Source organism: Dermochelys coriacea, chromosome 5 (genome assembly GCF_009764565.3).
Source record: "Dermochelys coriacea isolate rDerCor1 chromosome 5, rDerCor1.pri.v4, whole genome shotgun sequence".
Taxonomy (NCBI): Eukaryota; Metazoa; Chordata; order Testudines; family Dermochelyidae; genus Dermochelys; species Dermochelys coriacea.
Genome location: NC_050072.1, coordinates 70,826,775 through 70,835,564, shown reverse-complemented (window position 1 = coordinate 70,835,564; position 8,790 = coordinate 70,826,775). Strand labels below are relative to the sequence as shown.

Here is an 8,790-nt window from a genome sequence, read left to right as displayed (position 1 = left end):
GCGGGCCCTCTCCCATGCTTGGCGCTGTCCCTGCCGCACCCTCCTCCACAGGCCCCGCCAGATTGCAAGCAGCGGGGGCGGGGTTCTCCCGCTCGTCTGGGCATAGTGGGGGAGGTGCCCCTTGGGCCTGAGCGGGAGCAATGGTGGATTGTAAAGGAGGAGGGGCGGTTTCAGGTGCCGGGCAGCCAGGGGCGTCGGCGATGACGGGGCCGGTGCCCTGCCGGGGCTCGGGGGTTCTGAGTGCCCCTTCTTCCCGGGCCAGGGGGCAGTCCCTCCGGACGTGCCCCATCGCCCTGCAGAGGTAGCACCGGGCCTCCCCCGTGGAATAATGAACCCTGTAATGGGTCCCCTGGTAGGGGACTAGGAAGGACCCCTCCAGTGCCTCTCCGTCGCGCGCCGCCGGCAGCAGTTGAAGCTGCACTTGCCGGCGGAAGGAGAGGACGTGACGGAGGGCGGGGTCTTTGCAGCCCAACAGGAGAGGGCTGATGACAGAGATGGGCTTTCCCAAGGTAGAAAGGGCGGGTAACAGGGCGGCATTGGGGAGAAACGGAGGGACGGAGGTCAGGACCAGGCGGACGCCCAGGTCCTCTAGCGGCTCTAAGGGGACGAACACGCCCCCCACCGCCAGGCCCTTCTCCACCGCCTCCTGGGCGGCGGCCTCCGATGCTAGGAAGAAGACGACCTTGCCATACATTTTGGAGGCCGCCACAATGGCCGTGGGCCCCACCACCCTCGCCAATGCCCGCACATAGGTCTCCACGTGGGGTGAGGCGGGCACCAGGAGGCAACGGACGCCGTGCTTCCTGGTCATGGTGGGAAAGGGGCCCCGGCCGCTATAGATGGTAGCGGAGGCGGTGGGCTGGAGAAATGATGTAGCGGCAGGCGGGGGGGCTGCCGCCACCTGGGCGTATGCTCTGGGGGCCGGGGGAGGGACACCTGCAGAGCTGGTGGAGGGAACAGCGGGGAGGGGCGCCCCAGCTGGAGATGGGGCCGGGGCATCGGGGGCAGCCCCTGCCATGGAGGGCCTGGTCTTTTTAGCGGGGCCCTTCCCCTTCTTCTTCCCCTGGCCCTTCCCGCCGGCTGGGAGGACTCCCCCCAAATCTGAGGGGGTGATAGACATGGCAGCAGTGGAGGTCACCCCGGTGCCCGTCGCTGCTGGTGCCCCAGTGGGGGCGATGGCAGATGGTTTGGCAGCGGACGTAGAAGCTTGGGGGGGTGACAGAGGGGCAGGCGGGGGAGGGGGAGCTCGGGCTACTGGAGAGGTCTCACCCGTCTCATCCCCCGCCATCATGAACAAGGAGGAAAGGGGGACACCGAAAGGAGGAGGGGAGAGGGGAAGCAGGTCGACCACTCCTCCCCGCTAGGCTGCAGGCAGGGGAGGAGGGCGCCAAAAGGGGTGGGCTGGACGGGGGGCAATCAGGGGTTAGGGGTCAGTCACTGACACAAGGTGGAATTCCGGCTCCTCTTGGTGCACTATGGGGGGGGGATTCAACAACATTGAAGGTGCAGTGAAGAGGATTGCAACTGAAATGGGGAGTTGCACAAGCGCATGGGAAGGGGCATGGGCACACGGAGCGAGGGGCTAAACGGTCTGGGGGTAGAACAGGGAAACCAAGGGGCTAGCTTCAGAGGCTGGGGCGGGGCAAACAAACAAAGGCTGCAGAAGGAAATGGGCGGGGCAGGCAAACAAACTGAAGCTAGTAAGGGGGGCTGGAGCAAAAGAGGAGGCAAAGCAAGTGGCAAATGGGGCAGGTAGTAAAGGGCAAAGCTGGGGGGTAGGCAGTCCAGGGGGGGCACATGTGCCCATGTGCACTTGCACAAGTCTTTTTTAGCTTGCTGCTGCTTCTGGCCCAAAGGGTGGAAATAGGGCGTGGCAAGCCAAGCAAGCAGCTGAGTCCAGAGGCAGGAGCTGAGGCAGATGGTATACAGCCAGTGGGGGTGGTGGAGGGGGCAGCGGTGGTGGTAATAGTGGTGGGGGTTGGGGGGGACACACAGATCGATCGGGGGGCAGCTCCACGCCACACCCCCGGTGTCCCTGGAAACACAGTCAAGACCCCCACCACAAGAGCACAGTTTGAAAATTACTCAGTCTTAAGGCCCCCTCCACGGTGGTCTGCAAAGTCTCTAGGTGCTGCCCCACTGGCAGATGATCCTCTTCTTCTCCTCCTTGGGCTTCAGCAGCTCCAGGCAGCGGCCTCTGCAGCAGCAGCAGCTCCAGGAACTCCAGGTGGTCGTCCAGGCAGGCAGAAAGGACCCCTCTCAGGTGATGGTGGTGGTGGTATCCACAACAGCAGTGGCTGGGGTCCCCACTCCTCCTCTCTGGGGAGTGGGCTAGCAGCCCCCTCCCCACCCGAGGGCTGCAGTTGGAGCAGTAGCAGCACCCAAGAGTGGGGGGTCCAGCAACCAGGTAGCAGAGAACAGGGTGGGGGGTGTCTGGCCCAGCCAGGGGAGCAGCTGGAGCAGCAGGGAGAGCTTAGGGCCTAGCAGCAGCAGGAGTAGCAGCTTCCCACCTCCCTCCAAGCTAGAAGGCTATGGGAGAGCAATGGGATAGAGAGAGATTCGCTCCAGGCTAAACAAATCCCTGGTACTAGGATAAGTAAATGGCAGCTGCTCCAGGTCAATTAAGACACCTGGGGCCAATTAAGAACTTTCCAGAAGGCAGGAAGAAGGCTAGGTTGATTGGGACACCTGAAGCCAATGAGGGGCTGGCTGAAAGTAGTTAAAAGCCTCCCAGTCAGTCAGGTGGGTGTGCATGTCAGGAGCTGTGGGAGGAAGTTGTGCTGTTGGAGAGGCTGAGTAGTACACACCATATCAGGCACAAGGAAGGAGGCTCTGAGGTAAGGGTGAAGTGGAGCTTATAGATTCATAGATACTAAGGTCAGAAGGGATCATTCTGATCATCTAGTCCGACCTCCTGCACAGCGCAGGCCACAGAATCTCACCCACCCACTCCTACGAAAAACCTCACCTATGTCTGAACTATTGAAGTTCTCAAATCATGGTTTAAAGACTTCAAGGAGCAGAGAAGCCTCCCTCAGGTCACCCATGCCCCATGCTACAGAGGAAGGCGAAAAACCTCCAGGGCCTCTCCAATCTGCCCTGGAGGAAAATTCCTTCCTGACCCCAAATATGGCAATCAGCTAAACCCTGAGCATGTGGGCAAGATTCATCAACCAGATACTACAGAAAATTCTTTCCTGGATAACTCAGATCCCATCCATCTAATATCCCATCTCAGGGGACTAGTCCTATTTACCCTGAATATTTAAAGATTACTTACCAAAATCCCATTATCCCATCATACCATCTCCTCCATAAACTTATCGAGTAGAATCTTAAAACCAGATAGATCTTTTGCCCCCACTGCTTCCCTTGGAAGGCTATTCCAAAACTTCACTCCTCTGATGATGGTTAGAAACCTTCATCTAATTTCAAGTCTAAACTTCCTGGTGGCCAGTTTATACCCATTTGTTCTTGTGTCCACATTGGTGCTGAGCTGAAATAATTCCTCTCCGGTATTTATCCCTCTGATATATTTATAGAGAGCAATCATATCTCCCCTCAACTTTCTTTTATTTAGGCTAAACAAGCCAAGCTCCTTAAGTCTCCTTTCCTAAGACAAGTTTTCCATTCCTCGGATCATCCTAGTAGCCCTTCTCTGTACCTGCTCCAGTTTGAATTCATCCTTTTTTAAACATGGGAGACCAAACCTGCACATAGTATTCTAGGTGAGGTCTCACCAGTGCCTTTTATAATGGTACTAAAACCTCCTTATCCTTACTGGAAATGCCTCTCCTGATGCATTAGCTTTTTTCACAGCCATATCACATTGGCAGCTCATAGTCATCCTATGATCAACCAATACTCCAAGGTCCTTCTCCTCTTCCGTTACTTCTAATTGATGCATCCCCAACTTATAACTAAAATTCTTGTTATTAATCCCTAAATGCATAACCTTTTATTTCTCACTATTAAATTTCATCCTATTATTATGACTCCAGTTTACAAGGTCATCCAGATCCTCCTGTATAATATCCTGATCCTTCTCTGAATTGGCAATACCTCCCAGCTTTGTATCATCTGCAAACTTTATTAGCACACTCCCACTTTTTATGCCAAGGTCAGTAATAAAAAGATTAAATAAGATTGATCCCAAAACCGATCCCTGAGGAACTCCACTGGTAACCTCCCTCCAACCTGACAGTTCGCCTTTCAGTAGGACCCGTTGCAGTCTCCCCTTTAACCAATTCCTTATCCACCTTTTGATGTTCATATTGATCCCCATCTTCTCCAATTGAACTAATAATTCCCCATGTGGCACGGTATCAAATGCCTTATTGAAATCTAGGTAAATTAGATCCACTGCATTTCCTTTATCTAAAAAAATCTGTTACTTTCTCAAAAAAGGAGATTAGGTTGGTTTGGCACGATCTACCTTTTGTAAAACCATGTTGTATTTTGTCCCATTTACCATTGACTTCAATGTCCTTAACTAATTTCTCCTTCAAAATTTTTTCCAGGACCTTGCATACTACAGATGTCAAACTAACTGGCCTGTAGTTACCCGGATCACTTTTTTTCCCTTTCTTAAAAATAGGAACTATATTAGCAATTCTCCAATCTTTTGGTACAACTCCTGAGTTTACAGATTCATTAAAAATTCTTGCTAATGGGCTTGCAATTTCAGGTGCCAACTCCTTTAATATTCTTGGATGAAGATTATCTGGGCCCCCCGATTTAGTCCCATTAAGCTGTTTCAGTTTTGCTTCTACCTCAGATATGGTAATATCTACCTCCATATCCTAATTTCCATTTGTCATGCTAGTGAGGGCTGCCATGGGGGAAGTAGCCCAGGGAATTGTACATGTCATGTTTCTAAAATGTCAGCTACCACAGCAGATACTATTAAAGTCCCTGGGCTGGAGCCCAGAGTAGAGGGTGGGCCTGGGCTCCCCCCCACCTTTGCCCCCTGATTAATCACTGAGACTGGGAGACAACAGAGACTGTGCAAGGAAGGATAACTTCTCCTCACCTCCCTTGCTTCCTTATGATGAAAATGGCTCAGGAGACTGTGACCCTTGTCTCTACAGAAAGAAGGGTTACGTGGAGGGTCACAGTGAGCCTCTGAGGCTAGCAAAATCCGCCAGGAAATGCGGGACCCACGGAGGGAAGGACAGAGCTTTGTCACACAACATACTTCAACCCCAATCTGAAATGCTTGTTGAAAAACAGTTTTTGCACATGACCAGTGGTAGCTGATTTTAAACATTTAAAGATGGGGGTATTTTTTAAAAAAAATCTCTTATTTAGGGATCTGGCAATGATTCTGTTCATATTTACTTCACATACGAAGAGTGGAAGCCTTCCAGTATTTGTGTATAGTCGAATAGTTCTCCGAGTAAAACATAAATAAGGAATGGTCATATTGTAATACATCAGATCCTGCCTGGGTGAGATGGCAGATAATCTGATCAAGTATGAGAGCCATCATTGTTCATGCAGAGGAATACAGTGACTGGCCCAGATCCTTCTCTCATTTATGCCAGTATAAATCCAGTGTGCTTGATTCATCCTTGCAGGCATTGTGAATTGTAAATTGCACTGCACAGTGCCTCTGGGAGCAGCGCTGACAGCACATTTAGACTATGTCTATGCTACAAGCTAGGGGTGTCATTCCCCTGTCCCTGTACACACACTCGTGCAAGCTCTCATAGATCTAGCATGTGTATAAATAGCAGTGCAGCAATGGTAGCATGGGTAGTGGTAGCAGGGACACCTGAACCACGCCGAGTACATGCCCACCGATTCCAGGAGGGTTTGTACTTGGCAGGACTCAGCTGTGCCTCCATTGCCACTAACCATGCTACTGTGGCTAAACTGTTCTTTAAACTTGCAGTAGCTCAATAAGAGCTCGCGCAAGTATGTGTACACCGGCAGGGTAATTACACTTCTGTAGTGTAGACATTGTTTGAGAGTCATGGGGTAGTCTCCACTGCAGCAGGGAGCATGTTTCCCAGCTCTGCTTGATAGATACGTGCTAGCTCTGCTCAAGCTAAAAATAGCAACATAGCCAGGGCCAGCAAGGCAGGGATTCAGGCTAGCCACCTAAGTATGTACCCAGGGATCCAGTGGGTTAGTTCTCAGGCATGCGACCCCCAGCTACCCTGCTATTTTTAGCACAGTAACTTGAGCAGAGCTAACACCTCTGTCTTACGCAAGCTGGGAAATACCCTCAGCTGCAGTACAGACATGCCCATAGTCATCGAGTTTAAGGCCCAAAGGGACCACCAGGTCATCTACCCTGACCTCATGTGTATCACAGCATCACCAGTCGGTACCCACACACTAGTCCAGCAACCAAATTTAGACCAAAATATAACAGCCCATAGGAGACTAAACTTTTATGTGCCACAGGCAGAAAATAGATGGGACTGAGATGCACCAATGACTGAGGCCCCTGCAATGGCAGGGAACTGATAAAATGAGATATACCTAGCCAATCCCAGCAAGTGACTCACATCCCATTCTGCAGAGGAAGGCAAATTGCCTCCTGCCCCTAAGGTTACTGCATCTGACTTGGGGGGAAATTCCTTCCCAACCCTACATATTGCCATCTGTTAGACCCTGAGCATGTGAGCAAAAAGCAGGCAGCTAAGCAAATGAGAGAGGGAAAGCGTGAAGCCACCTCAGATCACTGACCCACCCTGTCTAGCATCCCTTCTCCAGCTATGGCCATCCCTGATGCTTCAGAGGAAGGAGAGCAAAAAAACCAGAATACAGGGGGCAGTGGACAATCTATTCCTGACCCCAGCAAGTGATTGCCTGAAGCCCTGAAGCATGCACTGTAGGAACATAAGACATAAGCCAGAAAGGGCCCCCAAGGCTGCTGAGCCCTATCCCTGACCATCACAAGTCACCCTATCATACAACTGCACTCACAAATTTGTCTGTCACTAGAAGCTAAGTTTTTTGTCCCTCCTGTTGGGAGGCTGTTCCAGACCCTCATATCTCTGATGGTCACAAGCCTTTTTCTGATTTCTAGCCTGGATTTGTTCATGGCCAATTAATGCCCGTTTGTTATTGTGCCAACATTGTTGTTTAGCTTAACTAGCTTTTCATCCTCCCCAGTGTTTACCCCCCATGAAATATTTATATAAAGTAATTGTATCCACTCTCCACCTTTTATTTTATTTTTTTGCTAGGCTAACCAACCCAAGCTCCTTTGGTTTTCTCTCATAAAATATGCCCTTCATTTCCTTGATCATCCTAGCTGCTCTTTTTCAGTTTGAATTCATCTTTCTTGAACATGGGTGACTAGAATTGTCACAGTATTCCAGATAAGGTCTCACCAGTGCCTTGTACAATGGCATTAATACATCTCTATCTCTACCTGATATATCGTAGGATCACATTCGCTTTTTTTCACTGTCACATCACATTTGGGGCTCACTGTCAGCCTGTGATCAACCAATACACCAAGCTCTCTCTCTTCCTCTGTCGTTTCCAACTAAGGAGCCCCCCCAGCTTTAGGATAAATTCTTGGACCCTAAGTGTATAACCTTGCACTTTGTACTATTGAATTTCATATAATTTCTGTCAGACCAAACAACAAGACCATCCAGATCTTCCTGTGTAATATTACCGTCATCCGATGATGCCTCCCAACTTGGTAGCAGCAGCAAATTTCATTAGCACAATTCTACTTTTTGTGACAGTCATTAATAAAAATATTGATTAAAAGCATTCCCAAGACCAATCCTTGAGGAATTCCTCTAGTAACCTTTCAATAGTCCGATAGTTCACCATTCAGCACAATCTGTTGCTTTTTCCCCTTTAGCCATTTCCTTAGCCACTTTACAATTCCTGTACTAATCCACCTCTTCTCTAATTTAACTAATAATTTCCCATATGGTATTATGTCAAATGCTTTGCTGACATCCAAGTATATTAGGTTGACTGCATTTCCCTTGTCCAAAAAATTAGTTATTTTCTCAAGGAAGGAAATCAGGTTAGACTGGCACAATCTACCTATGGTAAACCTATATTGCATTACATCCCCTTTTCCATTTATCTCCATTCATTTAATTATTCTTTCCTTCACAATTTGTTCTGAAATCTTGCATATTATTGACATTAGACTAATAAGTCTGTAATTGCTCAGATCACTCCTGTTTCTTAAATATATGTTCTACATTAGCTACTCTCTCTAGTCGTAGAGTACTACCACTAAATGGGTAGATTTATTAAAAATCCTTGCTACTGGACTAGCAATCTCATATTCCACTTTTTTCAGAATTCTGAGATGGAAATTATCCAATCCCCCGGAGTTGAGCACATTAAGCTCTTTGAGGGGGTGGATGGTAATTTCATCTTAGAGGCCTGCAGCCTGTGTTTTTCTGTGGGAATAAATTGAATCAATAGAACTCAATGTTACCCCAGATTTACTCTGATGTAACAGAAACCATGGATCAGCATTCATGTCACACTCCCTGTCAGTACCCAGCCCAAGCCGGGGAAACTAATGATCCAACCAGTGGACCAAATTCAGTGATGAATCCTGGTCACGTGGGGCATATATTAAGAAGAGATAGAAAGGAGAATCTGGCTTATTGGCTTCATTTGAATGCTGTCTTTTCTTTCATGTTATTTTATCCCTCTCCATTTTTAAATGTTTGTGGGAAGGACAGAAGCAAAAATCCTCTTGGCCCCTCTACCATATGTTCAATATCCAGCCAGAAAGTATTCCCCAGACTGGGCAAAAGTTGCCCTTCCTTATAACGTTCAAATCCC

At 49.2% G+C, this 8,790-nt stretch overlaps 1 long non-coding RNA gene across 1 annotated transcript; it reads right to left on the bottom strand.

Moving 5' to 3' along the window:
* Nucleotides 1–3,953: 3,953 nt before the first annotated feature.
* Nucleotides 3,954–8,101, bottom strand: LOC122460395. The gene is made up of 3 exons (XR_006281673.1): nt 7,180–8,101; nt 4,494–4,499; nt 3,954–3,964 (listed from the first exon to the last, which is right to left on the bottom strand). It is a non-coding gene; the product is annotated as an uncharacterized LOC122460395 (long non-coding RNA).
* Nucleotides 8,102–8,790: the final 689 nt, after the last annotated feature.